Here is a 24,539-nt window from a genome sequence, read left to right as displayed (position 1 = left end):
ATTTTCAGAAACCAGCTACAGTACAACCAGGAGAAGTCAAAGTTCAGACAATCTATCTCGAAGGCAGACCAACGCGAGTATGCTTCTTCAACTTTGGTGAGACAAACAAAGATATCTCTAACCAAATTTATAACATAAACGAAATAGACCAAATTGGGAAATTCAAAGCCATAGTGAGAACAAGTCATATAGAGAAAAACCTTCGCGAACCTATTGAGAAAATTTTAATCCATTACTTAGACGTGTTCAACTTAGAAACCGATACCCTACCCTGTACTAACCTTGCTAAACACACTATAACTTTGAAAGAAAATAAAATCATTAACACTAAATCGTATAGACCTCCGGAATGTCACAAGCTCGAAATCGAGAAGCAAATGAATGACATGCTCAATAAGAAAATTATCGAAGAATCGGATTCGCCATACAACTCTCCTGTATGGGTGGTACCTAAAAAGGCAGATGCTTCAGGAAAACAGAAATGGAGAATAGTTATCGATTTTAGGAAATTAAACGAATTGACAGACCAAGACGCTTACCCTTTACCAGACATCGACGACGTACTTAGTCAATTAGGAAACGCTAAATTCTTTTCGGCCTTAGACCTATCCTCTGGTTTCCACCAAATTCCTATGGATCCTGACTCAAAAAAATACACAGCCTTTAGTACACCTCAGGGACACTTTCACTATAACAGAATGCCTTTTGGACTTAAGAATGCACCAGCTACCTTTCAACGAATGATGGACACAGCACTTAGAGGACTAGTTAATAAACACTGCTTCGTTTACTTAGATGACATAATAATTTTCGGAGACACAATAGGGAAACACAACGAAAACTTAGCTATGGTACTTCAGAGACTCAGGGAACTTGGACTAAAGATACAGCCAGACAAATGCGAATTTTTAAAACCTGAACTAGAATACCTTGGACACCTAGTAACCGCGGAAGGAGTCAAACCAAACCCTAAAAAGATACTAGCTGTAGAACGTTTTAAAGTACCTACAACACCGACAGAAATCAAATCATTTTTAGGATTATCCGGATACTATCGAAAATTCATACGGAACTTTTCAAAGATCGCTAAACCATTGACAGACTTGACCCAAAAAGACGTACCATTCCACTGGACAGACAAACAACAAAACAGTTTCGAAACCTTAAAGCAAAAGCTATGTGAAGCACCCGTATTGACATACCCAGACTTTAACAGACAATTTACACTAACGACAGACGCCAGTAACGAAGGTATAGGAGCAGTACTATCACAAGACGGACACCCATGTTGTTATATATCGCGAACACTTAACGCACCTGAACGAAACTACACGACAACAGAAAAAGAACTATTGGCCATCGTATGGGCAGTAAAGAGACTGATACAATACCTGTTAGGGCGGAAGTTCGTCATACGCACCGACCACCAAGCACTCAAATGGTTAAACAACTGTAAAGATCCTTCTTCAAGATTAATGAGATGGAGACTGAAATTGGAAGAGTACGAATACGAGATCGAATATACAAAAGGAAAGGATAACACAGCCGCGGACGCGTTGTCAAGAGTACATGCAATCACCAGGCAACAAGACGAAGAAGATCCTGAAATTCAAAACCACTTAAAGATTTTCGACGAATGGGAAAAGGATGAAACAATACCAGCGCGTTTAAAGATCGTACCAAATGACCATACGTTCTATCAGTTAACCAAAACAGAACTAGGCAATTACGCCAGAATAAACTGGCTGAAGAAAATATACCAAATACTGCAGAAAAGTACGAAGATTGGAATCGGAGACAAGGCACTAACCGAAATGGAGAAAAATAGGATCAAGATCATACTAATGTACTTCAACGACCGGTATAAAACGATCTACTTCGCATGGGAACCGATACGAGAACTGACGGAAGAAGAAATAGAGACGATACTGAAAGAAAACCACAATGACGCCACCGGACACTTCGGAATACAGAAGACCTATCAGAGAATAAAGGACAAATTCAAAATACCACACCTGATGGAGAAGATAGAAGATTATGTGAAGAGGTGCGACGCCTGCCAAAAGGAAAAATTAACAAGAATTAGACCTAAAGAAATGCCAATAATATCAGACACGCCAATGCAACCGAACGATAAAATAGCTATGGACATCATAGGACCAATGACAAAGACCAAAAAAGGAAATCAATTTATACTCTCTATACACGATGACCTAACGAAATACCTCATACTAGTACCCCTAAAAACACAACAGACAGAGTCGATACTTAATGCATTACTGGACCACTACATATACATATTTTCAGCACCTAAAACAATACTCACCGACCAGGGACAAAACTTTGTTAGCGAACTAATGACGAAATTCGAGGAAGCATTTAAAATCAAACACGTAAAGACTACATCCTTCCATCCCCAATCCAACGGATCCTTAGAAAGAACTCATGCTACAGTAAAAGATTTAATACGAACTAGCTTACATGACAGTGACAAGGAATGGGACGATGTTCTGAACTTTATTTGTCTAGGATACAATACTTCTATTCATGAAGCAACTGGCTTTACACCTTTCGAACTCACCTTCGGTAGAAAAGCTAACCTACCCTCATCCATCGCGAGAACCACAGGTTTCACCTACGATGAAATGTTTTCACTTTGGCAAAAACAATTGAATAGATATTTGACACTGGCTAGAGAAACTCTGTTGAAGAGTAAAAAGAGGTATCAAAGGGACCAAAGAAGAAAGATTGTCAGGACTCAGGCAATATTTAAAGAAGGAGATTTTGTGTTAGTACACAACGATCATAAAAAAGACAAGTTAGATGTTGAATGGTTAGGACCATATAGGATACAAAGAGTCAACACACCGTACTATGAAATTTTTGTCGACAACCAAGTTAAAAAGATACACGGTAACCGATTAAAATCTTACTTTGCAGGACGGTCACCATCACCTTTACCGGGAACCTCGTATACGGATTAGATATAGTACCCTTAGAGGACAGCTCGATATTCCACGAGGAAATCAATAAAGCATACTTGTATAACTCAGAAGTAGATATTTACATAGGATTGAACATAGACGATGTATTTATAAGGTTTAATCAAGTTAAGGTGTATACTAAAGGTATTCAGATACAATGTAAAGAAGCTTGCAGACTAAAGAACGAGATTGATTCACTAAACGAACGAATAGAAAAATTGGATAGCTTAGCGCTACACCTAAAATTAATCACACATAGTAGATATAAGAGAGGGCTATTAAATATTATAGGATCAGTATCCAAGAGCTTATTCGGTACATTAGACAATAACGATTTAGAATTAATAAACGCGAATATCGACAAACTGTTCAACGAAGGAAACGAACTGAAAACCATTGTAAGCAATCAGACCGCTTTAATTAGAAAAATCATAAGCTCGGACGGAATCAAACGCATTGAGAATTTGAGTTTAGCATTTAAGGATTTAGAACAAGCAACCAATCGAGAGGAATTGATCACAGAACTGTTTATCAGAACAGAAAGCGCTATATATGACTTACAATTTCAACTTGACGAGACGCTTAACGTGATATTAATGGCTAAACAAGGGATAATTAGTCCACAGATCATAGACCACGAAATTTTCATAAACAATTTTGGCAAAGCTTTGGCACATAAGGCACTTAATTCCGCTATAGAACCTAAGAAAGAAAATTTTCAATTTATTCTAGACATAGCTGCACTCAAAGTATTTACACTAAATAACAAAATATTCTTCAAAATCTCAGTACCATTAATAATTAACGCAGAATGGGATATAGTCCGCATATATCCTATACCGAGTAAACGTAACAATGCGTTTTTGGCACCGCTCGTAGAACATCCAATTTATTTCACATCAGGGCTTACCTATATCAACGTAGACGCAGAATACTTAGAAAAATATTGTAGAACTAAAGCAGGTATAACTCTTTGCAAACAAAATCAACCTATACATGATAGGACAGCGAGACACGATTGCGCCTCGGAGCTCATAAATTTTGGAAACAGTATAAACACCTGCAAGTATGTAGTATTCAAGATAGAAGAGATCACCTTTGTACCTCTAAAGGCAGAAAATCAATACATAGCCATTCCAGAGAAACCATTCGAAATTATTGTAATTTGTGGAAAGACAACAACGACTGTCAAACTCAAAAACCCATCATTGTTACGATCTGCTGAAACATGCGACTTAATATACGGTGACAACCATATGAAAATAGGAGCTACAAAAATTAACATAACATACGAGACCAGGATTAAAACCATACCATTAGGAAACGACACGGACTTACATTTGATACTAGACACTTTAGAAAGCACACCAAAAATCTTCAGTAACATTAACAGCTACCAGAATACCCTAGACCAGATAACTGACAGGACAAACCAATTGACTTATTCACATAGAATTGAAAGCATTAAACATTGGGGACTCACAACATTACAAATAGCAGGCTATGTTTCCCTTGGACTATTAGGCGTATATGTATTAAATAAGATAGGAATCTTTAATTGTTTACCTAAGAAACTTTGCATCCATTTATTATGTTATAAAACTAAGAACAATGCGCAAACCATTAACAATGTAACACCGGCACCTGTACCTTCAGCATCGCGAAACATTTGTACAGAGGTACCAACAATAGAGTTCTCTTCCGATACAGGAGACGGGCGTGTTACCTTTGAATCCGGAAGAGCAAGATTCCACAAGTCCATCCTCAAGAGGAAGTAAAATTTTGGAGGACCAAAATCGCCCTAAAAATCCCCGAGCTATACCAGATCATATTCCATTCGACACCACAGCATTTCCCGAGTCATTTGCACAAGTCAGCATTCCCCGAGCATTCACCTCGACACCACAGCATTTCTCGATACACGCGTACGCAACAGCATTAGTCAAATCACATCCGCCTGATTTCGAAAGCCCCCCAAAAAATGCATTACTAATCAATAAGGTCAAGCTATAAGTATGGGAACATTCCCAGGGCAGTCAATCTTGGCTGAACCTCCGTTTTGTAACTTTGTCTTAAATAAACTTATACTTTTTGTCAGTAAAGAACGGGATAAAGAGCTGGGTAACTCCCACTCTCCTTCTTTCAAGTATTTTCACCCAGTTTACGTCACAGCCGCAACCCACTCGGCGGGGTCCGCGAAGGACCGTCACGCAGCCCTGGCCCCCGGGAGGGATCCCAGCGCTGGCCATCACCGTCCGGCCACCCGTTCCACCACGGGTACGGCCACACCGCCGCCCAGAGGCACCCCAGTGCCGCCTGTCGGGCCATCCGGCCCCTCGGGAAACCGCGGAGCCACGACGAGAAGCCGCGGACTTCGAGGCAGTGCCCTTAGCGGCGCTCTCCGCACCACCACCGTCGCCCGTCTCCCCACTGCCCAGAACGCCGCCGCTGACCATACCGGGGCAGGCAGGAGCCGCGCCGCCCCCGGTGCACACACCGAGCCCGGTCCAGACAGCACCGCCTCCCCCTGCGAATCGGGAACCCATCCCGATCGAAAGCAGCATGGCCAGCCGGCCACGCCGGCTGAACTACCTGCCAGACGGCACTCCACTGTGGTGCCCGGTCGGGGTCACCAGGTACCGGGTGACCCACAACGGATGGCGCCGCAGCCTCCGGCTCGATCCACGAACCGGAGAAATCCGCCACGTCGGAGCCCAGCGACCGCATGTAAGGCTCACTACAATAATGTCACCAGTTTTTCCGTTTATACCATGTACGCGCCGACTTTCGCGAAACCGAACCGCTCCGCTCTCCGAAGAAAGGGGGGGGATGCGACGAAACGGCGAAATCCGCGTTCCGTCGCGAGCTCGCACAACGGACCTTAGTGCGAGCCAATCCGCAACCGTCCCGAGCGCGAACCAATCGGAGCACGCCGCCGCTTCGCGAACATTTCGCGAGACGGCGCGCTCCTCGTAGTCCGCGCTTTCTAAATAAATACCGGAGCAAACCGCGTTTAGTTCGGAGTTGGCTTGGAGCTGCTCAGCGGGGATCATCCCAAGCTCTTGGCCACTCGCAGCCGCGTGTGAACACGCATACTACGGCTTCTTCCGTGTGTGTGTGCGAACACGCTGGTGCTAGGTGGGACCCGTACTACGGCTTCTTCCGTGTGCGTGCGACACCAGTACCGCGAGGAGGTCTCGAGTGAGCAGACGGACGAGAGCAGTGTCTCCGGGCGCTACTGCTCGTCGCGCGCTCCAGCTCTCTCCCCCCTCCCCGATTCCTTTCCGCCGATCCTGCGAAATTCGCTCACCGGTCCGCGACCAGGCGTCTCGTCACATTCGTGACAGTCCTCGTCGGATCGCAGCCGCGTCCGGAGCTCGTCTTGCACGAGCTACGACGTTGGTGACGGGAAGCTCGTTCTCTGGGAACGTCTGGGTGCGAGCGACCCCCACCGCGATCCGATTTGGGGGCGACGGGTGGGGCGTCCCGTCGGTCCGGAGTCGGAGAAGATTCGCGGCCACCGTGCGCTCGGCCACCAGCGAGGAAACACCAGTTCACTATTATCTCGCCGAGCCGCGGTGGTTCCCACCGACCAGCCGTAGATCCGGAATCCCGGGAATCCACCGAATCGGAGAAACGCCGTATTCCGATACCGCTCCGTATTCCCGTCATAAGAGCGAGTCCCGATCGCTCCGCGTTCCCGCCGTAACAGCGAATCCTGATCGCTCCGCGTTCCTGCCGTGACAGCGAATCCTGATCGCTCCGCGTTTTCGCCGTAAAATAGCGAGTCCCGATCGCTCCGTATTTCCGCCGTAAAAGCGAATCCTGCTCGCTTCGCGTTCCCGTCGTATTAGCGAACCCTGCTCGCTCCGCGTTACCGCCGTATTAGCGAATCCTGCTCGCTCCGCGTTACCGTCGTTTTAGCGAATCCTGTTCACTCCGCGTTACCGCCGTATTAGCGAATCCTGATCGCTCCGCGTTACCGTCGTTTTAGCGAATCCTGCTCGCTCCGCGTTCCGCCGTATTTTCCGCGTGTATTAGGTTTAAGTTAATTTAAGACTAGAGTAACGTGCCGTTTTCTCGTGCTAATTACAGCCAGCCGTCGTACCGGAGCCCGTCAGCCGGGAACCGTCAGCACTACCCGGGGCGAGTCGCCGCCGGCAATAAAACATATCTTTCTTTAAAACAACCTCCGTTTATTTCACCCGCTGTCCTCTCCGCCGACCCTGGCCGCTGAGCAAATCCAGGAGAGGACAGAATTCCTTCCTTCCACGACTAACGCTCGCGAAGGGAACGCGACCGTTACAATATAATTGACGGGATTCAAGACGATGAAGTGAGCAAAACGATTTTGTACACCGCCTCTACAGTGAAGGAGCTGAGGAAGAAATGAAATAAAGGCCATAGTATTTCGGATGTGGCGAATGCGGACACGTTTTGTCAAAATGTACAAAGTCTCACGGTGCGAACAAAGAAAGGAAGGAAGGAACGGAGAAACCACAGTATGACTTGCTGGCATCAACTGATAAGAAAACGTACAAAAAGGTAGAAATTTTAAATAAGGAAGTGACGTCCGTGTTGGATGGAGGCAGCGATTTACATTTAGTGCGATCCAGCTTTTATGTACAACTTGGAGCGCCGCCTCTCGAACGCAAAACCATTTCTTTCGACGGAGTAGGTGCTGTGAATCGACGCACGTTGGGACGCTTTCGAGCAGAGGTTGTGATCGATGGGTTGTCATTTAATTTTAATTTTGATGTCGTGCCGGATGACTTCCTGGGTCACGACATGCTGGTCGGCGGAGAATTATCAGATTATGTTTAAGTGCGCACGAGACATAGACAAGCGACGCTGGTGAAATTGGAATCGGAAGAGACGCAGTTGGAGGAAAGTGGCTGGAAGGTATTAGCGATTAATGCTTATGAGGAACCGGAGGATGAGCATAACGTCGAAATTCAACATATAGCCGATCCCGAAATTAAAGCAGAGGTGAAAGAAATCATTGAACATTATACGCCGACGCATACTAAACATACAGGAGTGGAAATGCGTATATTGCTCCAAGACGATGCCCCCGTGTACCAGAACCCTCGGCGACTATCAGCCGAGCAGAAGAAGCAGGTGAACGGAATCATCGATAAGTGGATGGACGACGGAGTAGTGAGGCCTAGTGTATCGGATTTTGCTAGTCCAATTGTGCTAGTCACAAAAAAGGATGGACAACCGAGACTGTGTGTCGACTATCGAGCCCTGAATAAGAAAATCATCAAGGACAGAAACCCTTTGCCGTTAATTGAGGACCAACTGGATCGACTGCAAGATGCGAGATTATTCTCCGTGTTGGATTTGAAAGACGGTTTTTTCCATGTGCCAGTTGAGGAAGACAGTGTAAAATACACGGCGTTCGTGGTCCCCGATGGACATTATGAATTTTTAAAGGTGCCATTCGGATTGTGTAATTCGCCGGCTGTTTTTCAGCGACACATACGTGTAATATTTCGTCCGCTGATAACAAGTGGCGTGGTGTTAGTTTACCTCGATGATTTAATCATTCCTTCGAAAGATGAACGTGAAGGTTTGGAGAAACTGAAAACTGTGTTGCAAACGACGAGTCAATTCGATTTAGAAATAAATTGGAAGAAGCGTGAATTACTAGTGGATAAAGTAGAGTATTTAGGATACGTCGTGGAGGCAGGTCAGATACAACCCCCTCAGAAAAAGACGTTGGCAGTGTCGAAGTTCCCGCTACCCAGAACTATAAAACAGGTGCAGAGTGTTTTGGGACTCACGGGGTATTTCCGGAAATTTATTCCCCAATTTTCCGTGCGTGCGCGACCGTTGTCCCAGCTGTTAAGAAACAGTGCAAAGTATGAATTTGGGACGGAGCAACAAATGGCGTTTGACAGTTTAAAGTCAGCGCTAACTGAAGAACCAGTGTTGAAGCTGTATCGAGTCGGAGCGGAGACGGAGCTGCACACGGATGCGTGCATGGGTGGACTTGGAGCAGTGCTGCTTCAAAAAGATTCGGAAGGCGGTAAGTTGCATCCTGTGTATTACGCCAGCTGGAAGACGACACCCGCCGAAGAGAGATACACAAGCTACGAATTGGAGATTTTAACTGTGGTTAAAGCTCTAAAGAAGTTTCGCGTGTACCTACTCGACGTAAAGTTTAAAATAGTGACGGACTGCAAAGCCTTCGTGTTAACGATGAAGAAAAAGGACTTATGTTTAAGAGTGTCGCATTGGGCACTTTTAATCGATCAGTTTGATTACACGATCGAGCATCGACCAGGAGCATCGATGCGCCACGTTGACGCACTAAGCGGGAATCCTGTTGAAGTCTTTCTAGTGCAGGAGGGCCGAAACGGATTAATTGAAACAATTCAGAAAGCTCAGCAAGACGATCCTGAATTAAAAAAGACGATCGACGCTGTTCAGGCCGGGCGAAACACGGACTTTTCGATGTCTAAACGAGGAATCTTGTACCGAGAAGATGGTGGAGTTGATCTCATGGTGATACCCAAAATTATGCAGTACGATGTAATAAAGCAGGCACACGAGCAAGGACATTTTGGATGGAAGAAAATTGAATTTGCGTTAAAACGAGAATTTTGGTCTCCTAATATGCGACAGAAATTTCAGAAGGTGATTGGGAACTGTGTCAAGTGCTTGTTGGCAGAAAGAAAATACGGAAAGAGCAATGGACTACTAAATCCAATCGAGAAAGGAGCTACACCGTTGGACACTTATCACGTGGATCATCTAGGGCCGATGCCATCCACGAGAAAAGCATATAACCATTTGTTGGTGCTTGTGGACGCATTCACGAAGTTTGTGTGGATCTACCCGACGAAGTCGACGACTGCAAACGAAGTTGTCGATAAATTGAAGAAGCAGGCGACCGTTGTCGGGAATCCTAGACGCATAATTTCGGACCGCGGAACGGCGTTCACCGCTAATGTGTTTAAGGAGTATTGCGCAACGGAAAACATCGAGCATGTTTTAATCACTACAGGCATCCTCAGGGGAAACGGACAGGTTGAAAGGATGAACCGCGTCATTATCCTTTTGAGTTAATGATTGGAGAGAAAATGAGGTTGAAGGATGACCAGCAGTTGAGAGAGCTAATAAAGAAGAATTTATTAAGGTGTACGAGGAAAAACGCACTAATTTACGAGACGAAGACAGGAAGAATATTCTCAACGTCCAGAGAGAGAATATAAAGACGTACGACAGGAAGAGGAAAACAGCAGGAAAATTTAAAGTTGATGACCTTGTAGCCATTCAAAGGACACAATTTGGGGGAGGTGCGAAATTACATCCGAAATTTTTAGGACCTTACAAAGTAACGAGCGCAATGAGGAACGACCGATACATTGTGGAGAAGGTGGGAGATCATGAGGGCCCAAACAGAACAAGTTCAGCAGCTGACCTAATGAAACCATGGACGAGATTAGCCGATTTGAATGAGGTGCTTAATAACAGCGATGAAAATAACGCCCTGGAGGTTGACGACCATCTGGAAGATTAAGCCGGGAGGTATCGAGGACGATACCCGAGCAGGACGGCCGGTTGTAGGTTCAGTGCGTGTCTGAGAATGATTCGAGGGAGGGGAGAGTGAATCATAGTGCCGCGCGTGAAGGATAAACTCTCGTGCGTGGCTGTGTCGTTTCCGTGTGCCTTCGGTCCGCGCGCGTTCGGCGGCGTCGTTTAGTGTTTGTCGGCGGGAATAAAGGACTCGTGCGGACCCAGGCGGCCCGAACGAGACCACAGCGTTGCGATAACAAACAATGTGGACGAGCTGGCGAGTTTGAGAAACGTTCGGCATCGGGCAGTTCTCGTCGATACGTGGAGAAGCGCACTTCGAGGCGTCTTTCTAATATCTCTGTGTATCCCTTGTCTTGTCTTTTGTTTCTTTATCGTTAAATATATTCATTCTCTAAAATACCAAAGGTATTTTGTCATTCCGTGGTCCGTATGATCCTACATATATATATGTACATAGCAGATAAATCATTATATTTTTATGTTTTTTTTTTGCATTATGCAAAACGCAATTACTTTATTCGATTATATGGTTTTAGCAGTGTAGGTATGGGGCCTACCATCCAGGTAAAGAACTAGGCACGTGTATGTTGGCAAGAGGAACTTTATTTATATCTGCACGTGGCGGCAGACTCAGTGCGACTGGTGCCTAGGGAGGACGCCGAGAGTGTCTCGGGGAAAGTCCCTAGACACATAGAGTCGTGCTCCTATTTATTGGCGCCCGCTGCGTCGCCTAGCGGATGCACTAGGGAGTCAACGATACTCCCTACACCACCCCCCTCGCCAGTAATGGCGGGTGAGACGCAGACAGACATGCCAATTCTGCTCGTTGGTTATCGCGCTATATACAGGATGTCCCGGTTAAGTGAGTACAGCAGGATATCTCGGAAGGAGTTGCAGTTATTAAAAATGTGTTCGTACAAAAGTTGTTTGGTAGGACGGGCTACATCATGTAGTAATAATTGTTTTCTTGTGGGTGGAGTAGTAGAGGAGATCTGAAGGTCAAACTAATTTTCTTAAATGGAATGCTATATTTTTTTCTTCAGAAAGTAACAGCTGGCACTAAGACAAATCCAAAGAGGTGCTATAATGTAGTATTCTGAGTTCGATAAAGGTAAATTGTTAGCTTATGTTTACGTTGTGCATCGGCTGACGGCAGACAGCTAGCAACCGCTGCTGAGCAGCGTCGAATGCGTCGATATCAAGTTACTGCAATTATGATATTATAAACAGAGATTGAAGATTATTGCTAAAGCCATAAAGTATCAATTGCAATTTTCACTTACTAGTTAAATAATTTTTTATCCTTCTACATGTTCACCATCATTGGAAATACATATTTGTAATCTTTTTAAAAATTGTTTCTCAACACTTTTTAACATTTCCTCTGATATTGATCTGCATGCGGTCGTAATTCTTGTTTGTAAATCATTTACGTTTTCTACTGGTGTCTGAAAGACTATTTGTTTTAAATAGCCCCACAGAAAAAAATCACACGGAGAAAGATCTGGCGACCTTGGAGGCCATGCAATTGGTCCGCCACGTCCAATCCATTTATTTTCGAATTTAATATTTAGCCAGTTACGAACTGCTATAGCATAATGGGCAGGAGCTCCATCTTGTTGAAACCAAAGATTTTGTCTTTGTATTATTGGCATTTCATCCAAAGTATCAGATAATTCTGTTTCGAGAAATCTTAAATACGATGCTGCATTTACGTTCCCTTCAAAAAAGTAGGGTCCAATTATTTTGCGATTATGGATACCGCACCACACCATAACAGATTTTCGATATTGAATGTTGCATTGTTTAATCCAATGCGGATTTTTAGCTGACCACATCCTTGAATTCTGATGGCAAATTACACCGTTAGTATAAAAAATGCTTTCATCCGTTATCATCAAATTCCGAATAAAATTTCGATCATATGCAGTTTTATCGAAAATCCATAACGAAAATTCTATTCGTGGTCCAATATCGCGAGGAAAAATTTGTTGCACGTCCGTTGCCTTGTAAGCTTTCAAGTTATGCTTCTTAAGAATTTTGTGAACAGTCGTTTTTGAGAGTCCACAATTGGCTGAAACGCTACGAATGGATGTTCGAGGATACGTGTTGAAAGCGGCCAAAACGTTAACTTCATTGTCTTCAGTCCACAAAGAACGTCGATATCTCCCTTGTACAACACTTCCAGTGTTCTTAAATAACTCAACAACTTTTCGGATAACTGATGCTGACAGCTTTGGTGTATCCGGATGCCGTTTATGGAATTCACTACTGACTTGTCTGTATGATTGGTATCCATCACCCCGTAGAAGAACTAATTCTACCTTCTGTTTAACAGTTAGAGACATTTGAATGTATTAAATAATCACACAACACACTGAAAAGATTAAACAAAACAGTCGCACTAAAAGAACTGAACTGAAGTAGTACACTAAAAGAACTAAACAGAACAGTACAATAATGAAACAAAAATAATAACTATGAATTAAAATGTCTGATACTTTGACTTCTTCACTCACTGAATGCACTTCTCAAACTAATTTGTCGACCCTGATAGAACTAATGAAAACAGCACGTGGGAAATAAATTCGAACTTTGTTTACAATATTGGGTCTTATCGCAGTAACTCGATATCGACGCATTCGACGCTGCTCAGCAGCGGTTGCTAGCTGTCTGCCGTCAGCCGATGCACAACGTAAACATAAGCTAACAATTTACCTTTATCGAACTCAGAATACTACATTATAGCACCTCTTTGGATTTGTCTTAGTGCCAGCTGTTACTTTCTGAAGAAAAAAATATAGCATTCCATTTAAGAAAATTAGTTTGACCTTCAGATCTCCTCTACTACTCCACCCACAAGAAAACAATTATTACTACATGATGTAGCCCGTCCTACCAAACAACTTTTGTACGAACACATTTTTAATAACTACAACTCCTTCCGAGATATCCTGCTGTACTCACTTAACCGGGACACCCTGTATATAAAAACAAAATATAACATATATACATAAATTTACGGTGCTATAACTATGAAATATATACAAACGACTATTTAAACTTTGCAGGAACAAGAACTTAGATGTAAACATGATATTTATCGGTAGACAGGAAAATTGCTGTGTCTTTGGGAGGCCCTAGCTGGTATTGCACATGATGGTTCGGTACCACTAGTTCTCGCTGACCAGAAACGCTGGCTTAAGCCTGTCCTTGCTAACGTTTACGTCGCGTTGTCCTATTCTAAGTACAAAGTTCTTATCACTACGGCTTAAAACTAAATATGGTCCCTCGTACGGTGGTTGTAGCGGTTTTTTAACCGCGTCGCGACGCACCAACACGTGCGATGCCGTGTCGAGGTCTTTGAACACGAACACCCGTCGATGACCGTGATGCGCCTTCGGAGCCGGCTTAAGCGACCTCATGTGGTCCCGCAGCTGCTCCACGAAGACGGATAGCTCCACCTGGTCGTTGCCCGCAATCAGGTCGCCGGGTAGACGCAGAGTCTCCCCGTAGACCACTTCTGCTGGTGTCGTCCCGCTGTCCTCTTTGACTGCTGCCCGGATGCCGAGCAGGACTGCCGGAAGCGCCTCCGACCAGGTTTCCTCCTGGCGGCACATGATGGCCGCTTTCAGCTGCCGATGAAGACGTTCCACGGCCCCGTTGGCCTGTGGGTGGTACGCTGTCGTTCGATGGTGTTCCGCTCCCAGCGCTCGTGCCCATGTCTTGAATAGCACGGACTCGAACTGCCGACCCTGGTCCGTCGTTATCCTCAGTGGAACGCCGTAGCGCGAAATCCAGCCCGCGAACAGCGTTCGCGCGACGGTCTCCGCGCTGATATCAGCCACGGAAACGCCTCCGGCCATCTGGAGAAGCGGTCGATGACGGTCACGCAGTGCGTGTAGCCCCTGGAGTGCGGCAGTGGTCCAACGATGTCCACGTGAATGTGGTCGAAACGCGCGGTGGGAGCTGTGAACTCCCCGACCGGCGTCGACACGTGTCGTGAAACCTTCGCCCGTTGGCACCGCATGCACGTCTGCGCCCAGGTGCGGCAATCCTTCTTGACGGACGGCCAGACGAAGCGCTGCGTGACCAGCCTCACGGTTGCCTTGGGTCCGGCGTGTGCCAGACCGTGTAGGCTGTTAAAGATGGCTCTGCGAAAAGCTGCTGGCACGAGTGGGCGTGCCTGGCCGGTGGAAATGTCGCAGTACACGTCCACGCTGGGCTGCTGGAGGCGGATCTTCTTGATGACCAGGCCTCGGGGGTCTGCCATCAACCGCTGCAGCTCGGCGTCCGAACCTTGTGCGTCGGCGAGCTCGTGAAAATCCACCGGTGCAACCACTTCCTCGATGCGCGATAGGGCATCGGCGGTGGTGTTCTCTGCGCCCTTGACGTGCTGCACATCTGTGGTGAACTGTGCGATGTAGTTCAGGTAGCGGAACTGAATGGGTGTGCATTTCTCCGGCTTCTGGCTGAGGGCGAAGGTCAGCGGCTTGTGGTCGGTGAAAATGGTGAAATTCCTGCCTTCCACCGCGTGGCGGAAATATTTCACCGCCGCGTACATTGCCAGCAGCTCTCGGTCGTACGCGCTGTAGTTCCGCTGCGCCGGGTTCAGCTTCCTAGAAAAGAAAGCAAGCGGTTCCCAGGTACCTTGCCGGAACTGCTGCAGCACTGCTCCCAACGCGATGTCCGAGGCATCCACCATCATGGCCAGTTTGGCCTTGGCTGACGGATGCACTAGTGTGGTTGCAGCTGCCAAAGCCGCCTTCGTCCTCGTGAACGCCGCGTCTGCCTCCGGTGTCCACTCCACGGGCTCGCTCTTCTTGCCTGATGTCAGGCAAGCCACGAGTGGAGCTTGGATGTTCGCCGCCCCAGGGATGCACCGCCGGTAAAAGTTTACCATGCCCAGGAACCTGCTGAGTTCGGCTTGGTTTACCGGCTTGGGGTAACGCGTGATGGCCTCCACCTTATCGGCCAACGGGCAAATCCCTGCTTTGCCGACCGTGAACCCGAGGAAAGGCACCTCCGGGACGCTAATTTCGCACTTTGCCGAATTTATCACTACCCCGAACTTGGCGAACCTCTGGAACAATTGTTCCAAGTGTCCGAGGTGTTGCTCTTTTGAGTCCGACGTCACCAGCACGTCGTCAATGTAAACATAAACAAAGTCTAACCCGCGCACTACCTCGTCCATAAAACGTTGGAACGTTTGCGCGGCGTTACGCAGTCCAAAAGTCATTACCGGGAATTCGAATAACCCGAACGGCGTAGTGATCGCGGTCTTATGAATGTCTGCTTCCGCGACCGGGATCTGATGGTACGCGCGCACTAGGTCTATTTTCGAAAAAACCGTTTTCCCGTGCAAACTCTGCGCGAAGTCTTGAATGTGCGGCACTGGGTACGCGTCGGGTACCGTCCTAGCGTTCAACGCGCGATAGTCCCCGCACGGACGCCACTCACTATTCTTTTTGGGCACCAGGTGTAACGGCGATGCCCAGGCACTTTTTGACGGACGAGTGATGCCCTGTTGCAGCATATACTCGAATTCCCGTTTCGCCGCCTTCAGCCGGTCCGTCGTGAGACGCCGCGGTCGCTGCGATACGGGAGGTCCCGGTGTCGTCACGATGTGATGCTTCACATCGTGTTTCACCGCACTGCTACACACTGAGGGACGCGTGATACCCTGAAATTGTTTTAACAGCGCGTATACCGCACTGTCCCGCACCGGTGCCACGCATTGAGCCGATTCGACCGTGCCGGTCGGTATTCTTCCGGTTACCGATAGGCCGGTGATTTTGTCGATCAACCGACGGTCCTGAACGTCCGGCAGGAGACCGAATCGGGCTAAAAAGTCCGCACCAATAATGGGTCGCGAAATGTCTGCAATAACAAACGTCCACGGGAATGCCCGGCGTAATCCTAAATCTACACTAATCACTACGTGCCCGTAAGTGTTAATTAGTGAACCGTTCGCCGCGGTCAGCAGGTAGCTCGATTTCGTTCGCGCACCGGTCACTTTTTTTCGCGGGAACACGCTGACCTCAGCCCCGGTATCGACCAGGTACTGGGTCTTCGTCGTTGCGTCGGTTACGAAGAGGCGACGTGCTGTCCTTTCAGGGCCGCTTGTCGCCATCAGCGACTCTGTAGGTCGTTTCCCGGCTGGAAAGTGCACGGCTTCGTGCACTTTGTCGCCTTGGTTCCGAATCGCCCGTGATACCAGCAGATGCCGCTGGGGCGAGATTCGGCCTTGGACTTCGGCCGGGAACGTCTACGGTACCGGCTGCTGGGCGTGCTGCTCCTTGGTTGGCGCCCTCTGCCCTCCAGCTTGGTGGTCACCAGTGCGGCAATTTGCTCAACGAGGGCGTTGATGTCGCCGAGCGCTGCGACATTGTTTGCCGCCGCTGCTGGGTGGATCTGCGCCGGCGTGACCTCGCTGATCCGGTCCGCCAGGGCCGCCACTTTCTCGAGCTCGACGCCATCTTGTGTGGCCAGCACCGATTGCATGACGACGGGTAACCTACTCATCCACAGAGTCCGGATGAAATCCTCCGGCACCTCGTTGCCCGCCAGGCTCCTTATGTGCCGCAGGAACTGCGACGGCGTCCGGTCTCCTCGTTCCTCGTGTTCGAGGAGCTGCTTAATCTTCCTCTGCTTGGAAGTGGAGAGCCGCGCGATTAATTCATCCTTTAGCCGCGTATACTTATTTTGCTCCGGCGGGTTCAGCAGGATATCCTCTACTTCTTGCGCGGTTTTTACATCCAGTTGCGCCACCACGTGGTGGTACTTGGTGTCCTCCTGCGTTATCCCGCGCAAACCGAACTGGGCGTCCAGGTGCGCAAACCATAATGCTGGTTTTTCCGCCCAGAATTTCGCCATGTGCACGGCTACGGCCATGTTTTGCGCAGGCGGCTCCATATCAATCACGTCGGGGTCACCAGTTGTAGGTATGGGGCCTACCATCCAGGTAAAGAACTAGGCACGTGTATGTTGGCAAGAGGAACTTTATTTATATCTGCACGTGGCGGCAGACTCAGTGCGACTGGTGCCTAGGGAGGACGCCGAGAGTGTCTCGGGGAAAGTCCCTAGACACATAGAGTCGTGCTCCTATTTATTGGCGCCCGCTGCGTCGCCTAGCGGATGCACTAGGGAGTCAACGATACTCCCTACACCAGATACCTGTTGGAAATGTGCCCTAATATCGCGCGCCTTGCGCCATCTTCGCTTTCGTCGAACTATGTTCGATCTATGTTTCCGATCTACGTTTCGATGTATATAACCCTACTTTTGTATACACGCGTTGCTGTCTTATTTTCATGTGTGATTAAAACATTGTTAGTAACTAAATAGTATCGTGATCCACCTGCCTATTTCCCACAATACCTTAATATCGCATAATAAAAAGTAGTAAAAAGTGAGTTCTTCAAAAAAGGAACAAATAAATAGCCCGCGTCATGTGCTCGCATTTTCTACGCATGCTACAATATTAATTTTTTACTTCAAGGTAAAATTGTAAGAAGCAAATGGAAAAGTTTGCGTGATAAATTTCGGACCGAGATGCTCAAGAAAGTAAAACCAAGGTCAGGAGTTGGAACTGAAGAATACGAAAATCTAGATGACACTGAGAATCGTTTGGATCATACAGAGCCACTATCTTCATGGCAGTATTTTGATTCATTAAGTTTTCTTAAAGATCAATTTATCCCTCGGAAAATAACGGAAATTTAGTAGTCGATCATACACTGTTAGATCCGAATGAAAACTTATTCGAAGATTCTAATATCAATATATTTTCTCCGCCATCTACAGCACCGTCTTCACCGGTTTCATCTGTTGCCGGTTGTAGCAGCACGAGAAAATCAAAAAGATCGAATGATCTTTCAACTAATTCGAAAATAGCATCCCAATTAATAGAAATAGAGAAAAAAAAGTTACGGTTAATATCAGAGGAACAGAATGATGAAGATATAGGCTTTTTTCAAAGCCTCATTCCACACATAAAGAAACTGCCAGATGAAAAAAAAAATGTTACTTATGATGGATATAAAAAAATTGTTTACTGTTATGTTTTTGAAACGTCTGAATAAAATTACTTTATTAGAAATATAACAAAATTATTTGTAATAATAAAATATCCCTTTCCTGATTAGCTTGACTTCAAGGTCTATTTCCACTTCTTCCAATAGTAACAGCATTTCTATCATTTTTCTGTACATACTCGTACATTTCGAAGCATTCAGTTCCCTCCATATCGGTAATTGCATTATGCAAAACGCATATACATTTGATAATGTTGTTAGCAAATTCAGGCGATGTTTCAATTGGCTTCCAAAGAATTCTCCATTTTGCAGTCATAACTCCAAATGCACATTCAACAATACGTCTCGCTCTAGAAAAGCGAGAGTTAAAATACTCTTTTTATGGATCTAAATTTCGTCGATAAATACAAAAGGCATTGGATCTGATGTTCCTGGCAATGGCAAATCTCGAGGAATATTTAAATTTCCTTTATCCATTAAATCAAAGAGTTTTGATGACCGAAAAGTACCAACATCACTTTGTTTTCCATATCCCCCAATTTCCACAATAATAAATTTTCCACGAGCATCTGCAACCGCTTGTAGAACAATTGAAAAAAATGCATATAATTATAATACATTGTCCCAGAGTTTGATGGACATTTCAAGCGTATGTGTTTCCCATCAATTGCACCAATTACGTTCGGAAAATTCCAAGTATTATAAAAATCACATGCGGTTCTCAAAAGTCGTTTAAGGTTGGTGATTTCATATGAATGGGCTGCAGACATTCTCATAATAAATTCACCATTGTTCGGCCGCCCAATTAAAAAAGTCAACTTTGATTGGTGCTCACCGAACCGTAACAATGAGTGAACCAACTATATAAGTGGAAGGAGAATCAAGGAGAGGGTGAGAAAGGAGGAGACAGGACTGAAAGGAAGTGTGAGTGAGAGAGAGTGAAAGCGAAAAGAAAGAACATGTAAAGGGAACGGGATCTCTGTGTAACCCGTAAGGGAACAATAAATACATACATACTATATAAGTGGAAGGCAAAGTGACACACTTTAGTATCAGTGTGTTTCCAGACCCCCTGGTGAAGCTAGCTGCAATGCTGGCGAAACGTTGGGCAATCTCTTCCTTCAGGACACGGCTTACACCCGAAAATCTCAACAGACACAATGTATGCTGCCGGGCCGTGAAAGGCTCAAATCTGTAACGCGTATTATATAATATATAGAGCGGATATCGAGAACCTTCTGTCTTCTGCGTCCTTCCGAAGTACTGTAAACAGCTTGTCTGTCGTGTAATATTGCTTTGTACAACAATTATAAGTTCGCTTAAATATACGTGCCGAGTAGTACAATTGTAAAGTCCGCGAGTGCGTTCAGTTCTCTTTTATTATCCTAACAACAATATAATATTTAGTAATAATATTGTCGGCCAACATGAGCTTTCGAAGCTTTGTGACGACATTTCGATGCATACTAAAGAAAAAGTAGATGGTTTGTTCCTCGTTACTAACCGCGTCACTATAAACAAGCACCGTATCGCTTTGCTCGCCGCACAGTAGGCATGTGCGGGCCGCCCGATATTCGGGTTCGGGTCGGGTCGCAGACAGTCGGGCGGGCTCGATTCGGGCGCACGATACTTCATGACACTGTGACACCCTAATCTCAACCAGAACCTATATTTCATATAGGAACACTTGGTCGTAAGATTAGGAAGACCACCCGCTTTTCCTCTGAAACTATTTCTATATGAGATAAGGAAAAGCGCCCCTTTTTCCTCCGATAAGATTGGAACACTCGGTTCTATCTTAAAACCAGTTTTTAGATATAATAAGATAAGAACACCCCGCTTTCTCCGAAGCGATAAGATAAGAACGCCCGGTTCTTCCCCATTCGTCAAGACATGGGAAAGAACCCCCACTCTCGCCCAAAATCCATATATATATATATAAGCACCCTCAAATAAAGCTACAATCAGTTGTCATACTAAAAATCTCTCAGAACGCATTAAGTCTATCCTGAGTCCTCCAAGAATAAGATACGTCTTATTCTAACAAACTCCGAAGTCCCAGTAGTGTTCGCGTTACCACCGCGCACCGTGACAACACATCGGGCGGCCCGAGTGTTTCGGGCTACCCGAGAGTTTCGGGCTGTCTGCTCGACTTCGTCGGGCGGGTTCGGGATGAATCGGACAAGTTCGATCGAGCGAGTTATCGCAATACCGGAGATTCAACTCTGCGTTCTTATGAAATACATAATGGTAATAATTTGTAATTTTTAATATACTTGATTTTTTATAATTACCCTAGGTATACTTGGCAAACATATGGATAATCTTTATTTGTATTAAATTTTGAAATAATGCACGTTACACGTGAAAAATTTAAGAGACGATATTTCTGGCATTCTGACGAATTTGTTCCTCCGAATGAACCTGCATATGTATCGGTAATATCATTAAAATATCCTTACGAAGTTACATACACCTAGAAGGTATGAAAATAAGGTAAATTATGCCATTTTTGGACATTTTGTGCTGTTTTTATTAACTGTAATATAACTCACTCAATATCTTGTTATAATATATTGTAGGGTTTTCCCTATGTATTGTATATGTGTGGGGCCGGCGACACAGCCGCGCAGTTAAGCGCTTATGCGCCTGCGCGGCCGGGCGATAGCGGCAACGAGCGCGTTGCCGACTCTGCCTTTCGCTTCTGCTCCGAGTCTTCGTTGAGAGAACACCGCTGGCATATAGCGTCTCCTCTACGTTAAGTGTATCCTGCGGCTTACTGCCGCAGGACCGTGCCGGGTTCCGTATATATTGATCGCGACTCGCCTCAAGCGTCGCGAGCTCTCAATCGGGAGTTGTCAAATAAACAGTGTTACTTTTGGTCACTACCCGACGTGTTTTATTACTCGCGAGGAGTGGGCCTCGCGGACATAACCTCGTTCCTCCTTGCCGCGAACACGTGGCGTGTCCACGGTGAACACAGTCCGTCTGGACGCATATTTCGTGCGTTCTCATTTGAGAACGCGTGGCCTCCGGCCACTGGTGACCCCAATCTCTCGTGTCTGCGAGATTCATATTCCTAGTCCCCACGTGCGTGGAGGACCGTCGGAACTTGGCAGGGCGTACGCTTGTACGCCTCCACCATCGCCACCAAAAATCCCCACAGTGGTGACCCCGACGTGATGTTGGGAGTCGTGGGAGACGTGGTGGACCATCGCCACCAAAAATCCCCACATATGAGCAGAGTGCGCTCCATCTATCGTGGGTTCGTTACAAACGCGCACAGCGCGAAGTACTCTCTCTGTCTGAACATGTATAACGTTTCATTTAAATATATCCTTACCTTTATATATATTCAACCCTGCGCATATTTATTTATTTAACTAACCAACATTTGGTTATGGGCCCAGGTTGCGCAGAAAGTGAAAAGTAAGTGATATAGTCGGAAATAATTTAGAAAACGTGTAGAGACGCCACGTGCGAGTAAACATAACCTCAGAAGTGTATACGACCACGTGTTGCTGAGATGGACACAGAAAGGAAAACCTATACCATTAGCAAATTAAATGGTACGAATTACGCCTCATGGAGCTATCAAATGAGGTTGATATTGTTAGAATGTGAATTATTCACAGTGATAGAACCTGGTGAAGTTGAACCAGCAGATGCGAATGAGAAATTGAAATATCTGTCTCGGCAAGGAAAGGCTCTTGCAAAGATTGCACTTGCAATTTGTGACGAACAACAAATGCATGTAAGACATTTAACATCTCCTAGGGAAGTGTGGAAAGAACTTGAAAGACTATACGCTCCTCGTGATAGTAAATATCGCATAGTACAATTGCGTCGCAAGCTGTATTCCACAAAGTTAAATGATCACGAGTCGATGGAAGCATACTTAGGTCAAATAAATCAAACAGTAGCAGAACTAGCAAACGTAGATCATCAGATAGAGGATGGAGACCTGGCAATGACAATTTTGTGTGGACTACCAGAAGAATGGGATACGGTAGTATCAGCTCTGTGCAATGTACCCGAGGATGAATTCAAGTGCACAAACATTAAGAGAAAAATTCTGGCTGAAGCTGAAAGACGAAAAGAGAAATGGGAAGGTAAGCAATCTGCAGTAATTATGAAAGTCAATAGTTCTCAATTTCAGCATAGAAAAGAGAAACTACCAGAAAAAGGAAAAGTAGACGCACAGAGAGAAACAATATGCTTTAAATGTCAAAAGCCTGGACATATTAGCAAGTATTGTAGAAGTAGGACAAATACATCAAGGAACCATACTAATGCAAAAGGCATGAATGTAGTGTTAAGCAATGCAATCAACGATAAAGATGCATGGGTGATAGATTCTGGCGCCACACATCACATGACGCCAAATGAAAAATACTTTGCAATGCTCAAAACAGATACTGAAGTTGAAAATCTTGCAACAGCGGATGGGACAACAGTATGCGTATCTGGAAAAGGTAAAATAAAGGCAAAGATCATTGAAGCTAGAGGAAGCTTACAGGAATTCTACGCCGATAACACGTTATGGGTACCAGGTATTAAAAACAATATCTTATCAGTCACACAAATGATACAAAATGGAAAGAAAGTAATTTTTGACAAGTTCGGGTGCCGAATATGTGATGAAAGAAATCATACTCTAATGAAAGCTTTCAAAAAGGATAGGTTATATATAGTAAAGGCAGAACCACAAACTACACATACTGGAAAAGTTGCAAAGTTACAGGTAGAGAGGTCGAATAAACTATCTTTAGACATATGGCACAAACGTCTAATGCACATTAATAAGCAGCGAATTATAAAAATGGTAAAGACTGAGGCGGTAAATGGTTTGGACTGTGACATATCAGAACCAACACCGTGTAACAGCTGTTTAACAGGTAAATCGAAGAGATTTGAAGACTGAAGTTCTTGAACTTGTACACGCTGACGTGATGGGTCCACTTGACGTCAAAAGTTGGGGAGGTTGCAGATATATACTAACTATAATAGACGATGCAAGTCGTTTCATCAAAGTTTGTTTTCTAAAGGCCAAATCAGAAGTACTTGGAGAATTTAAGAAATGGAAAATTCAAGCAGAAAAGCAAACTGGAGAATTGTTAAAACGAGTAAGAACTGATAATGGACTGGAATTTTGCTCAAAAGGTTAGGATGAATTTTGTCATGCGAATGGTATAGTACATGAGAGAACAATGACATACACACCACAGCAAAATGGGGTGGCGGAACGCATGAACAGAACGCTTCTAGATCTTGTACGAAGCACGGTTAGTGATACGAACCTACCAAAGGAAGCTTGGGCTGAATTAGTATATACAGCTGCGTACATGAGGAATCGAACAACAAACACTCATGACGAAAATAAAACACCATATGAAATATGGAACGGCAAGAAACCAAGCATAAGACACCTTAGGGTGATAGGATGTGAAACATTTGTACACACACAAAAGGAGAAAAGATCTTCAAAATTGACAAGCCGAGCGCGTCAAGGAATACTCGTGGGATATGCCATTTTCGGAAAAGGCTATAGAGTATGGATCCCAAAGACAAGAGAGATAATAGAATCTAGAGACTGTGTATTCAAAGAAAATTCAAAACACAATGAAACGTCAAACTCGCATGCGATAAACGACGAAAGAAAATTACCTGAACTAATTGAAATTAAGAGTGAAACCAGTCTCGATACAAAGGAAAATGAAGGCGAGGAACAAGACATTCGTAATACAACTGATCAGGAAGATTTTGTTCCAGTTGAAAGAAGAAAAGGAAGGCCAAGAAGGAATCCTAACGAACTGCGTGTAACGCCTCAAAGACATCATCCTATGAAACTAAGAGGCAATAACAACGCAAATCCAGAATTGGAAGATGATCATAGAATTAGAAACGTGCAATCGAATTTAATAAAGAACACAACATCTGAAGAGCCCAGATCCTACGAAGAAGCTATTAA

At 45.2% G+C, this 24,539-nt stretch overlaps 1 long non-coding RNA gene across 1 annotated transcript in view; it reads right to left on the bottom strand.

Moving 5' to 3' along the window:
- Nucleotides 1-24,539, bottom strand: part of LOC143357319 (uncharacterized) — a 283,862-nt gene that overhangs the window by 2,810 nt on the left and 256,513 nt on the right. The window lies entirely within an intron of this gene.

This window comes from Halictus rubicundus, chromosome 9 (assembly GCF_050948215.1).
Source record: "Halictus rubicundus isolate RS-2024b chromosome 9, iyHalRubi1_principal, whole genome shotgun sequence".
Lineage (NCBI taxonomy): Eukaryota > Metazoa > Arthropoda > Insecta > Hymenoptera > Halictidae > Halictus > Halictus rubicundus.
Note: the sequence above shows the minus strand (reverse complement) of the source record. Positions and strands in the feature narration are given on the sequence as shown.